Source organism: Triticum dicoccoides, chromosome 6A (assembly GCF_002162155.2).
Source record: "Triticum dicoccoides isolate Atlit2015 ecotype Zavitan chromosome 6A, WEW_v2.0, whole genome shotgun sequence".
In the NCBI taxonomy this organism is placed as follows: Eukaryota; Viridiplantae; Streptophyta; class Magnoliopsida; order Poales; family Poaceae; genus Triticum; species Triticum dicoccoides.
In genome coordinates, this window is record NC_041390.1 from 591,404,917 (window position 1) to 591,417,246 (window position 12,330).

At 44.5% G+C, this 12,330-nt stretch overlaps 1 long non-coding RNA gene across 2 annotated transcripts in view; it reads left to right on the top strand.

Moving 5' to 3' along the window:
- The window catches only part of LOC119314392, a 10,428-nt gene extending 3,070 nt beyond the window's left edge, over nucleotides 1–7,358 (top strand). For both annotated transcript variants that reach the window (XR_005152305.1, XR_005152304.1), the window contains exon 6: nucleotides 7,241–7,358. This is a non-coding gene — a long non-coding RNA (uncharacterized LOC119314392). The remainder of the gene's footprint in view (nucleotides 1–7,240) is intronic.
- The last annotated feature ends 4,972 nt before the right edge of the window (nucleotides 7,359–12,330 follow it).

A 12,330-nucleotide genomic window follows, 5' to 3' on the forward strand; every position in this document is an offset into this window, starting at 1 on the left:
TATATCACTTAGGCTTCAAGGGTAATGTCAACAATAACAGTTCATGATGCCTTACATCTAATTGTATATATATATATATATATAGGAAAAAGCAAACATATGAAACTACGCTGGAGCAGATGCAATCACGAGCGCTTGTTCATATTGGGATCTGGTCCCTCCACTTTCCCTATTTGCATTTTTGTGTTATTAATCACTGGATGATTATTTCCTGTTATAGCGGATGATGGACCACGCTGCTTGCGGGAGCACTGTAGTGCGTAGACACTAGGCTGGCGTGATGCAATCCGGCAGGTAGGGGCCCGCCCGTGTTATGTTCAAACGATTCTAGGATTTGTGGAGAACCGCTCGGCCAAAGGTGCAAACCTTCCACCCATGTTTCCTTTTTTTATTATGCGTTCTGTTCTTGTAGGCGCCTTCTCGTTTTGGTAGCTATTTATTTATGTTTTTGAAGTAGTAGGCATATTTTTCTATGGTCGCATTTGTCTACGGCCTTTTTCGGACACCGCAGATAAAAGAAAGATGTGAAGAAAATTTCCGGGCCGTTACTTCAAACAGAAGATGTGAAGAAAATTGAAAAAAAGGGTGCACACGCCGATAGCTATGCATGTATGCTGATTTCCCTTTTGGAGCATAGCAACCCCATCGACACGTCACAAACGTGGCACATGCATCCGCACGCGCAGGGCCTCACCTGTTTAACTCCAGTGCACAAAGAATAATGACGGGCATCACCCAAAAAATCTCAGGCGCCAAAAACGGTTTGACCACCGTGGAATCAACGATCGTGTTTGCGGTGTACTATTACTCATTGTTTATATTTATATACTTTCTAGTTGTCACAATGCCTAGCACCTTACACATTTTTGTAACTGAGGTAATAGCACCCCAGGTACCCTAACTTGCACCCAATGTGATGATCTAGTCCCAAACTTGCAAAACTAGACCAACTCATACCCCAACTTGCAACCAATGTGATGTTTTAGTCCCAGGCCAATCATAGCTCGCCAATTGGCTGCCAAGTGGTCGGGCCGGTCAGCGCCTGTAGTTTTGCACAAACCCCCCTGCCGTTTCACTCATTCAACCCGCAGTACCCCCCACCTGAATTAAATCTGTCGAAGGAATCGAGCTCTGCTGGTCCACTCGTTCCCCATCTGCCCCCTTGCCCCCGCGGCTCCAGCATCAGCTTATCCACGCCGACAGCAAGCTCGCCGCCGCCGTCCAGCTCACCGCCGCCGTCCAGGTCGCCTCCATGGTATCTTGGAGTGACGGATCGAGCTCGTCCTTCGACAGCTACTCTGTGACAAGTGAGGTTAGTTCTTGGCTATGTCTCTGGCAGATAGGGATTGAGCAGAAATGTATGTTCTTGAGTAGCAAAAATGTATGTTTGGTGACAAGAATATGTTGTATGTAGGCTCCTGCTCCTGCCACCATTTTCTGCTCTGAGTGGACAGGCCTTGCTCCAGATATTGCAGCTAGATGTGAACACCAGTGTGTGTGTGAGAAGTTTGTGTGCTTTGAATCAGTTGACAGTGGAAGGAGGTATCTTGCTTGTGCTCAAAAGGTAAGTAGATCTACCAAACTTGCAATGTGTCATGTAAATGTGGAGGAGTTCATTTGATCTGTATAATAGTGTGCCATGTAAATGTGGAGGAGTGCATTTTCAGTTAAGAGCATCTAGTTTGTGAACTTAAATTAATCCTTTAGTTAACAGCATCTTGTTAGTGAACTTAAGTGAATTTCAAATGAACTAACAGAACTTAACTTAACTTAACTTAATTGAAATGAAATAACAGAATTTAAATGAAATAACAGAACTTAACTGAATTAGAATGAAATAGCTGAACTTAACTGAAATTAACTGAATTCAAATGAATGATTGAATTTAACTGAATCCAAATCAAATGAACTAACTGAATTCTATCTTATTTGTTAGGAAATACCTAAATGCAAGTTTGTGGAGTGGATTGACCCTGAATGGCCAGACACTCTGAAGATGAGTTTAGCCAGGGTTTGGGCCATGTATGATGATGAGGTAAAGCTGAGGCTCAGGGAAAGTGTAGTTCTTGCTGAAGAAAATTTTAGGGTTGTGAAAGAGAAGGAAAAGATGGCAAATGATCTGAGGTTTTTTAAACTAGATTTTGCTAAGATGGTGGGTGACAAGGAGCAGGCAGTTACTGAATTGGGCAATGCAAGACTTGCTCTTTCTGACCTAAAGGAAGAGCTTCAGAAGAAGAAGATGGCTGATAAATCTACCACTAGCATTCATCAGGTTGTGAGGGCTAAGGCAGAGAAAGAGAGGGATGAGATGAAGCAACAGATGGAGAGCATGAAGGAAGAGTTGGACAAAGTGGTGTCACAGAGGGATGAGCTGAAGAAGGAGAAGAAGAAACTAGAGTACATGATTGGTGATCTATTCAGGCACAAGGAGGAGACCAAGAGCAAGATAAGGAGGGTGAAGGAGATCTTAGATGAATCTGAGTAATTCATTGCTGGTGGATAAAAAGACTCGGTATGCTCACTTCTTGCCCACTGCCCACCCCTACACGACAGCTAAGGTGGCCAAGTTGTACATGCAACACATGTATAAGCTTCATGGTTTCCCTCGTGCCATCCTATCTGACGGAGATCCAGTGTTTACAAGCCACTTCTGGCAGGAACTATTTCGTTATGCCGACACTGAGCTACGTTTGAGCACAACCAACCATCCGCAGACGGATGGTCAAACAGAGCGCGTGAACCAGTGCATGGAGACTTTTCTGTGCTGTTTCACGCACGCGTGTCCTCATCGCTGGAGTTTCTGGATTCCCTTGGCACAATTCTGATACAATTCCTCACACCACTCAGCTATAGGAATGTCACCTTTTAAAGCTCTGTTCGGTTATGAACCGCAGCAATGGGGAATCATTGCAACAAGTTCCTGCTCGGTGCCGTCTTTGGAAGCATGGCTGGAGGAGTGTGCAGTGATGCAGAATCTGATTCAACAGCATCTGCACCGTGCTTGGCAGTGAATGAAGAGTAACGCGGATAAACACCGCTCTTTCCGGGAATTTGCCGTAGGGGACATTGTCTATCTGAAACTTCAGCCCTACGTGCAATCTTCAGTGGCTCCGCGGGAAAACCACAAACTGCCATTCAAGTTCTATGGCCCATACCCAATCATCGAGAAGATCAACATTGTCGCCTACAAGTTGCAGCTTCCGGCACATGCGTCCGCCCACCCCATTTTTCATGTGTCGCAGCTTCGCCGAGCACTCCTCCCTGGTACGGTCATAACTCCTGATCTTCCCATCTGTACTGACATGCTTGCCATTCCCGTGAAGATACTCCAGACTCGCTGGCGCCGGAAGAATGGCGCTATGGTGGAGCAAGTCAAGGTGCGTTGGTCACCGGACTCTGCCAAGGAAGACACCTGGGAAGACCGTGCTGCTCTCTTCGATCGCTTCCCTCAAACTGCGGCTTGGGGTCAAGCCGCCACTCAAGGAGAGGGGGGGATGTGAGCGCCCCGGCTACGGCGACCCCACTGGCAGGAGGGACTAAGCCCAATGAGCCACGACCCAACAGAGCCCGCAGGCCTAACAAACGCTTCTGTGGGCCGGAGTGGGTGACGGCCCAGCCTACCACTACTTAAGCACAAGTCACCAACTCCAGCAACCATCCAGTAGATCACGGCGGTGGCAGCATCTGTTCTTCATCCTAGGGTTAGCAAGAGAGAAATTCCCCGTTCGTGTATCGGTCTGTAATCTTGCTACTAATTCAGAGAGCAGTATAGATCGAGTTGCTGTTACCCTATCAGAGATACTACTACAAAGGGACGTGAATGCATATAGGCCGTTCGTTGTACATCCAACCGCAGCAGATGAAACAAGTAGAAATAAGTAGGAGTCAGCTGCCGGTATGCCTAGCTCGATGGTCGTGGTCGGCTGCACCACGACATCGAGGCCGCTCTGGACTAGTGCTATTTTCGGGCGCTCGTGCTCTGTGCCACCCGCCCTAGCGCATGGCACATGCATGCCAGTCACATCTTCCAAGAGGAGGAGTATAGTTTGGCTTCCTCATAGCAGTAGCTGCCAGAGAACACATAGCATCGGAAGAGCAGGCTGTAGCGATGCCGCCGCCGTTGTCATCGTGGTCGTCCTATGGTTCATATTCCTGTGCGGTGGTTCGTGTTCGTCCATCTCTCCTTCATTGGATTGGGCTGCATCACGTCCAGCGCTGCGTTCATGGGTTTCACCTGCTACCAATGCGCGCATGGACGTCAGCATGAGGCCTCGGAGCCGGCTCGTGTGCTCCTTTTTGGGACACGGCCAACATGCGCTAGGCCGGCGGCGACAGAGAGAACGAGCACGGGGAAGACGGATTCCTGCTCCTCCTCTTGGACGATGGAGCCGGCGTGCGCCAGTGCGGCGGCGCAGAGTGGGAGCGTGGCGAACACAAGCACCAGTTGAGAGCGGCACGCAGGCGTCGCAGAGTACGAGACGGACAACACGAGCACCAGTTGAGATCGGCACGCCAGCAACACAGTATACGAGCGTGCCAAACATTAGCACTGGTTGAGAGCCGCCTCGACGGTGTAGCGCAGCCGACCACCGTCATCTGAGCTAGGCGTTCCGGCGATATTACTCCTGCGGTTTCTACAGGTTCCACCTATTGCCATTGGATGCACAATGTAACCTGCATACATTCACGCACCTCTGCAGTAGAGGATAATCTTCATCACGTGGCAGTTCAATCACTAGTCCGAACGGTGCAACAGTCTTCATTTATCTAGACGAAAAAATGACAGGATGTGTCAAAATCGATTTACTAGTACATAGGGTGCCGAACTTTTCTTCAGTTGGCTATACGAAAATGGCAGTTTTTATGATGCCCATCCGCCACATGGGAGCCCAGAACTTTTAGTAATTTGCCACCATCGGTTGATTTCAGAAGTTAGCCTGAAGTAGTTCCTACCGCCCCTGCCACTTCAGAAAGCCAAAGCTGCTTTTGGTTCTGAGTGCGCCTGCGAAGACAAAGAGTAGGTTTCCATTCCTGGGTCTGCCACTCCAGAAAGGTACAGCCTCTCTTTCCTCATATTCCTTGGCGAAATTCAATAATTGATGAAACCAGAACCTTATCCACCTAAAAGTGCGGATCTTAAAGCAAACCAACGGTTCCGATAACCATCACCCGAGCTAGTGTGGGTAGCAAATCCATTCCCTATATATATATATATATATATATATATATATATATATATATATATATATATATATATATATATATATATATATATATATATATATATAGACACGAGTTTTCCTGATTCATGTGTATATAACCAAACTCGTCCAAAAGATAGCATATGGAAAATGGAGTCAAAATAATGGATTTCTACTTTATATCAGAGCGCTTACCCAACTCGTCCATTTGGATTTTGGTAGATATAGTCAAGTATATTCACTCGCATCATGAAGAAGTTCCTCTTTTGGTTTGGAGGTCCATTTGTTGATATGAATTGCTTCATAATATATCTAACCAATGAAAGTTTGATGTATACATATTAACACATATGTATGTCCTGACCTTTTGTTCTTTTTCTTTCAGGTTCATATATCATCGCACTGATTTATTTTTTCATTAGGTTGTGATGTCAAGGTTACATATGTACACCACTTATTCATTAGTTCACTGTAAATTATTTAGGTATATAATTATATCTAACAACCAAAAAGCTCACTGGCTTTTCGGGGATAATCAAGCCAATCAAGATGTTCTCCTGGGTGTGAGGAAGAACCCAACCCTAGCCCCCGCGTCGTCCCCCCGCGGGCGACTCGGGCGGCGGCGCGCCCTCCCCCCCTCCTCTCCTCCTCCCTGCCCTCCCCCGCCCTCGCCGCCGGCCGCAGCCGCCGGGGCAAAGCCCCTCGCGGTGGCTGGCCTTTTGGGTCTCGGCGCTGGGGGCCGCCCAGGGGCGTGAAAGGCGCGGCCTTTCCACTCATCTCTTTGGTTGGGGTAGCGATGGGTCTCGGGTGAGGTGGTGTCAAGGTCTTGGATGCCGGGGCGGCGGCCTTGGTGGTGGTAGCGCGGTGCTCCTGGGCAGAGGCCGTTGCTTGGTGCTGCCTGGTGACCATGGCCGTGTGGGCGGCATGGTGGCTGGGGTGTGGCATTCGGTGGCGATGAGTGTTAGCTGGGGTGAAAACCTGCTCTATCTTCGGAAAGACCGGCGGCGGCGTAGCGCGTTACCTTCTTGAAGGCGTCGTCACGGCTCTCATCAGTCATCATGTTGCTCCAGAGGAAACTCTGACCCCCGGGTCGGGCGGTGGCGGCGCATTGGCGTCGTAACCTTCTTGGAGGCGCCGCCTTGGAGCTCACGGTTCGTCATATGCGGCTCCATCTCTTCGCGGTGGCGTGTTCACGGTGGAGGACCCCGATTGCTCTTGTAGTGGTAGGGATGGTGTTGCTGCGCTCAGCACCTATGTATCCCGTCTTAAGTGTGTGCGTGTGTCATGGGTTGCGTTTGTACTTGGGTTGTGGTGGATCTTTGCTTTATATATAAAGCGGGGCGAAAGCCTTTTCCGGAAAAGCTCACTGGTCCTGAATCCTGGGATATGGGAAGTTTGAAGAGGCCCAACAGGCCCGTCCCAGTGGCTACAATGAACTCATTTCAAATTGTCAAAGATGTGAAAATGCTTTTCTGGACACACTTAAGAATTCATTTTATTTAGTATTCATTTCATACAATGAAATCATGTCATTTAGTATTCAACAAGATCATCTTTTTTTCCATGGACACACCTATGAACATGATTGAATTGTGTTTCCATGAAGCGTAATTGTCGGTTCGCAGGGTGTGCTATATCATCCACCTTGTAAGACTGCCACTATCTGTTAATATAGACCTATTACCTTGCTATGCCTGATGCAAGTTTGTAATAAATTATGGAACAAATCGGGAGGTTAAAGTCAGCAAAGATTTGCATATTCATCTGTAGTCAATCTTTGCATATTCATCTGTAGTCAAATCACTTTGGTTGTATATAAATGTCATCAAGGATTAACCTGGACCAACGGACGTGCGTAGGCTGATAAGTGCGCACATGAACGCTCAGGAGGCATGCCAATGGCACGCCCCAACCACTAGTTCTAGACCATACACCACTCTTTCATACTACTATGCCAGCTCCTGTGTATCTTCCGGTCCTGAATGTGGTGCCAGAACTGATCCTTGACCATAAAGAGAGGTAACAATGCTCATTTGCAGATTCTTGTACAGTGGCCCATGGATGATTACCACAGCCTGCAACGACGCTGTCCACCGGCAGTTCCGGCACCAACATGGCCGCATGGGGACATGCTGCCTCCCAAGGGATACTGCATCGTCAGCGGTACGTATGTCACAGCATCCAAGCTGACTTTGCGTTCGGAAGTTATAATTTGTACATCTTCGCCTTTACGATCAGTACACGTACGTGGCTTAACGCGTCTACATTTATTATTTGACGGTAGCGTCGTCGTCCATGACGTGGAGCTGGGGCTCCAGGGAAAGATTTACACATGCATGAGCGACCACCAGTGACCCTGATGGGCACACCAATCACTTTCTGCCATACCACACGTCTCTTTCATGCGGCCGGTGGCCTTCGAAGCAAGTAGGTACGTAGGATCCAAATGGAAACTATGAAATATATATGGGACACACTTTGACCTTCTTGTGTTCTCTTTTTCTGCGGATGGCATTCTTGTGATGCTGGAAAACTTCTGGTGTTGGAAAATACACTGACGCTGGAATACTCAAGAGAAATTTCGCATGTTCCTCCATCCATTACAAAATGCATAGGACTAAACCAGTGTCATCGTGAAGCTACTAACCAGATAAACATTTTTAAAAAAGCAAGATGAAATGTCTACATTGGTTAGCGAGTGATATATTTCTTTCCAGAGAAAAGGCAATGCGCTTGACTTTATAAATAAAGTCATGAGGACGACTACCTAAACCAACAAAGCAAAATTATGTTTTATAAACAAAGTAGCATACAGACCAGCCACAACAGGGCAAAAGCGCAGAAACATTCCTCCCATCCTGATGGAGGTGGAGTTATGTTTTATCTCATTGTTCCGGACAGCAATGAGATAAAACATAATTCCACATGCATCACGAGGAAGCAGCAAGATCTTGCTGGAATAGGGTAGACGCCATTAATTGAACATGGGAGATTAGCACTTTCGTGGCCTCGCAATCAGCTTTCTTAGTCAATAATTTTCACTGCTGAAAAATGATAACAATTTAAACAAACAATCGGCAGGTTTATTAGGAAGACATGCTTAAGAGTAAATTTGTTTCTGGTGGTCCATGAGACCCGGTAGGTTTATTAGCGGGTGATACAGACTCCTACAGGCCGGGTAGGTAATTTCGTATAGCATTTTGTACTGTCATCCAACAAGATGGGCCAATTAAACAGAAGTGCAGTAGCTGCTATACCATCCAAATCTTTAGGCTTGAGAAAGCAACTCATATACTCCCTTCGTTCCCAAATATTTGTCTTTCTAGGCATTTCAAATGAACACAACATACGGATGTATGTAGACTTATTTTAGAGTGTAGGTTCACTCATTTTGCTTCGTATGTAGTCACTTGTTGAAATCTCTAGAAAGACAAATATTTAGAAACGGAGGGAGTAGTATATAGCTGCTCTCTTAAATTTGACTTTGTCCGACAAACGTCTTGTACGAGCCGGGCAGGAATTTTAGTGCAACCCAAGTCATGCCCATGGTCTGGTCCTGGTGCATATGCTTACACTACGGGTGACGATCCTCGATCCCATATTTTGTTGAGAATTTGTGCAGTTAGATATTTTCTTTTCTTTTTTGGGAAATGTGGTACTCCCTCTGATCTTTTTTTTAAGTTCCTTCGATCCATATTATTTGTCGAATGGGTGCATCTAGATGTGGGAGTACATATTTTCAAACACATATAGAAATAATTCTTAGTTCATTTCAACCTGCAAAAAAATGCTCAGAGCAGCAACATGCACATTACACATGCATGATCAACAACCGGTGACCCTGAGTCCTTGATACTGATAGGCAGGCACACTAAGAGGTAAGAACTTTCCACCCTGCACCTCTCATTCATGCAACCAAGCAAAAGAAAACGGCAGTGGATACTTTTTGAGACCTTGATCACAGGAGATGAAAGTAAATCTTTCACTACTAGGGAAAAGCCTAACAACAGCGCGGGTTTTAGGCCTATCAATAACGTGTGCAGGAGCGCTACTGGTACGGCGCTACAGCTAAAGGTTAGCAGTAGTGTGGGTTAACCCACGCTACTGCTATATCGATTTAGTAGTAGCGCTTTCTTCAAAGAGCGCTACTAGTAATTACTAGTAGCGCTTCTCCCAGCCCGCGCTATTACTATTGTTTTGTATTTTTTTTATTTCATGTTGTATTCATACACCTTTATACAAGTTTTCATATAGCAGAAATTTAGAGATTGTTTTTACATCATAATGAGTTAATTATTACATCACGTGGTGAAAGAACCGTGGACTAGTTTCAAGTGGATGGACATCCACTTGAAACTAATCCGCGGTTCTTTCATCCAATGATATAATAAATATTATCATCATCATTATATCATTAACAACTTATCAACATAATACATCATTGTCATATAACACCTCCTCATGATCATCGTTTTCATCAATGAGACATCACATAGCAAGTTGGTCACTAGTCATAATCACAACTACTCTTCATCATCAACTCTAACACATTGTACCACATAGGACCTACTACATTCTCTTAGGACCCACTATATTCTCTTAGGACCTACTATATTCTCTTAGGTAAAATAGCATAAAACAAGATAGTTCCTAACTCTCCATTATGGAAAATGGAGATTATCCTGTCTTCAATTATTGCATTTCGCACAATGTTGCTTCCAAGAACCTCCTTACGACTGTCCATATATTTGTTCCATTCTTTGATTACCATGTGTTCACCGGTTTTAGAAATCCGATATGGACAGGTGATATTCGTAGGATGACCTGGCTGTATGTTCAAAACATCAAGGCGACCATTCCGATACATCAGATGAGGCACACAATCCTTCGGGATTTTCTGTTGAAAAACATAGTAATAACTTCGTAGTTAGCAATGTAGTTCAGTTTTAGAAGTATGCAAAAGATGCACGGATGTCGTAATAGTAAAATATCTTACCATGGTATCTTCATGGATGTTATCGTGGTTCAACATGTGCACTGGTGGCACGTATTGACCATAATGTGGAGGAGTTTGATAATAGATATTGTAATTCTCAAGATAAGTATAAAATGCTAGCAGATGATTTTTCTCCTGATAAGTTAATTCAGAGTCATCGGTGTAGTAGGTTCTGTATACCATCTTCCGCACATTCTTTGAAGAATCAAAATAAGCTGTCAATGGAAATAAGTTGTCAACTATTTTGAAATAAACAATATAAATTAGTTAATAACTATGTTTGAGAAACTCACATAGCGGTAGAATTGGAAGCGTATCAACAAGGACCCAAATGTTCATATTGTCTTGGTCCATGTCAGGATCACCTAGATCCACGGTGACAAGCATACCCTCATAAAAATCATACATCTTGCAAAGTGCTTCCCAATTTGTGCAACCAAAATGGGTTACGCTCTGAGAATTGTACATATTTACTTTAAAATCCATACCATGATGGGTCCTTAGGTGAATTTCCTTTGTTTCGAAACTTTCATGATCTTCAAAACCCATCCTCTCCAAGACATAGCGTCTTGCATGGCATGGGATAAGCTAGTCTAATTGTAAAAGATGAAAATTACACGTTGAAATAGTTGAAGTCGTGCTTAATTACGAAAAAACACTTGTCGCCGTTGCGTGCCGTTTCAACATCGAATGTCTCCTGGAGCTTAATGCTGAAGCGCCGATCTTCATCCAGGTGAGGCCTGTCGCATAGACCTCGGTCGTCGTTGCACCAGTCGCACTCCCCCGGGAGACTTTCGTCGTCCGAGTACGATATTTCCTATGTTTATAATTCAAAGATTAAGCTTGTACAATTAAATATATGTACTACAAAAACTAAATTATATCATTATTATTCATCACGGGGCGACTATCGGTCTGTCGAGTATTTTCTTGAAAACTCTCAGCTCACGTGGTGTATACATTCGACCGTTGGTGATGGTCGCTCCTCCTTTCGTTCCCAAGTGCATTACACCAAAATGTCTAGCACACGGGAACGAAGGAGAAGCGGCCCCCACATAACAGTTGGGATTCTTCGTCCTCTTATATATGGTGGAGACTCTCCCTCATTGATTCCCCTCTGACATTTGCGACCGTCGGTGATGGTCGTTACTCTTCCTTCCCCTAGTGCATAACAAAGGTCTAGCACAAGGAGAAGAAGGAGAAACGACCCCTACGACAACAGTCGTGATTCTTCGTCCTCATATATGGTGGAGCCTCGACAGACTTAAAGTCAACCCAAAATATCGTTTAATTATCTTTCTAGAAAATCCAGCCACTCGATATTTCCTACATATTCTAGCACAAGTCATGCCAAAATTCACGGAAAATTCCGGCATGACCTTTGCTAAAAAGGACATATCGAGCGCCTGAAATTTGCCGAAACGGAAATTAATCAACACTCCGGCAAAACATAGGCCACTCGGAGGTGTAACCTGCAAACATGACCGACCACTTGGGCAACCACATATCATATTTGAGACAAGATATACATGTTTTTATCTACATCATATCTTATAGGACTCATACTGACATGGAGATTTGGCTGGTCTCACCTCGAGGTCGGAGGGGGTCGGTGACGGGGACGACAGCGGGGATGATGGAGGGGCTCCTAGATTTCTGCAAAAACAAAAACCCTATAAGCTATCAAGTAATCAAATGCATATGCCTTGCATAGTGGGGTCCAATTTGAGCATTCAAAATAGGAGTACTTCTCCAATTTGAGCATTCAATAAGCAAAACCAAATCGTAAAATAAATAAGTATTCAAATTAGTTCTATTAATTCAACTAGTTCTTACTAAAAATAAACTTACTATAAATAAAAATAAACTAGTTCTTATTAAAAATAAACTAGTTCAACTAGTTATATTAATTTTCTTACTGAAAATACATTAGTTCTATAATTCAACTAGTTCTTACTAAAAATAAACTAGTTCAACTAGTTCTATTAATTTACTTACTAATTATATTAAACACTTACTAAAACAGTAAAAAAACTACATTATACAATTGTAAAAAAACTACAGTAAAAAACAGAAAAAAAAAGAGATGGAGGGAGGAGGGGAAGGGAGGAGGAAGGAGAGAGGAGGAGGGGG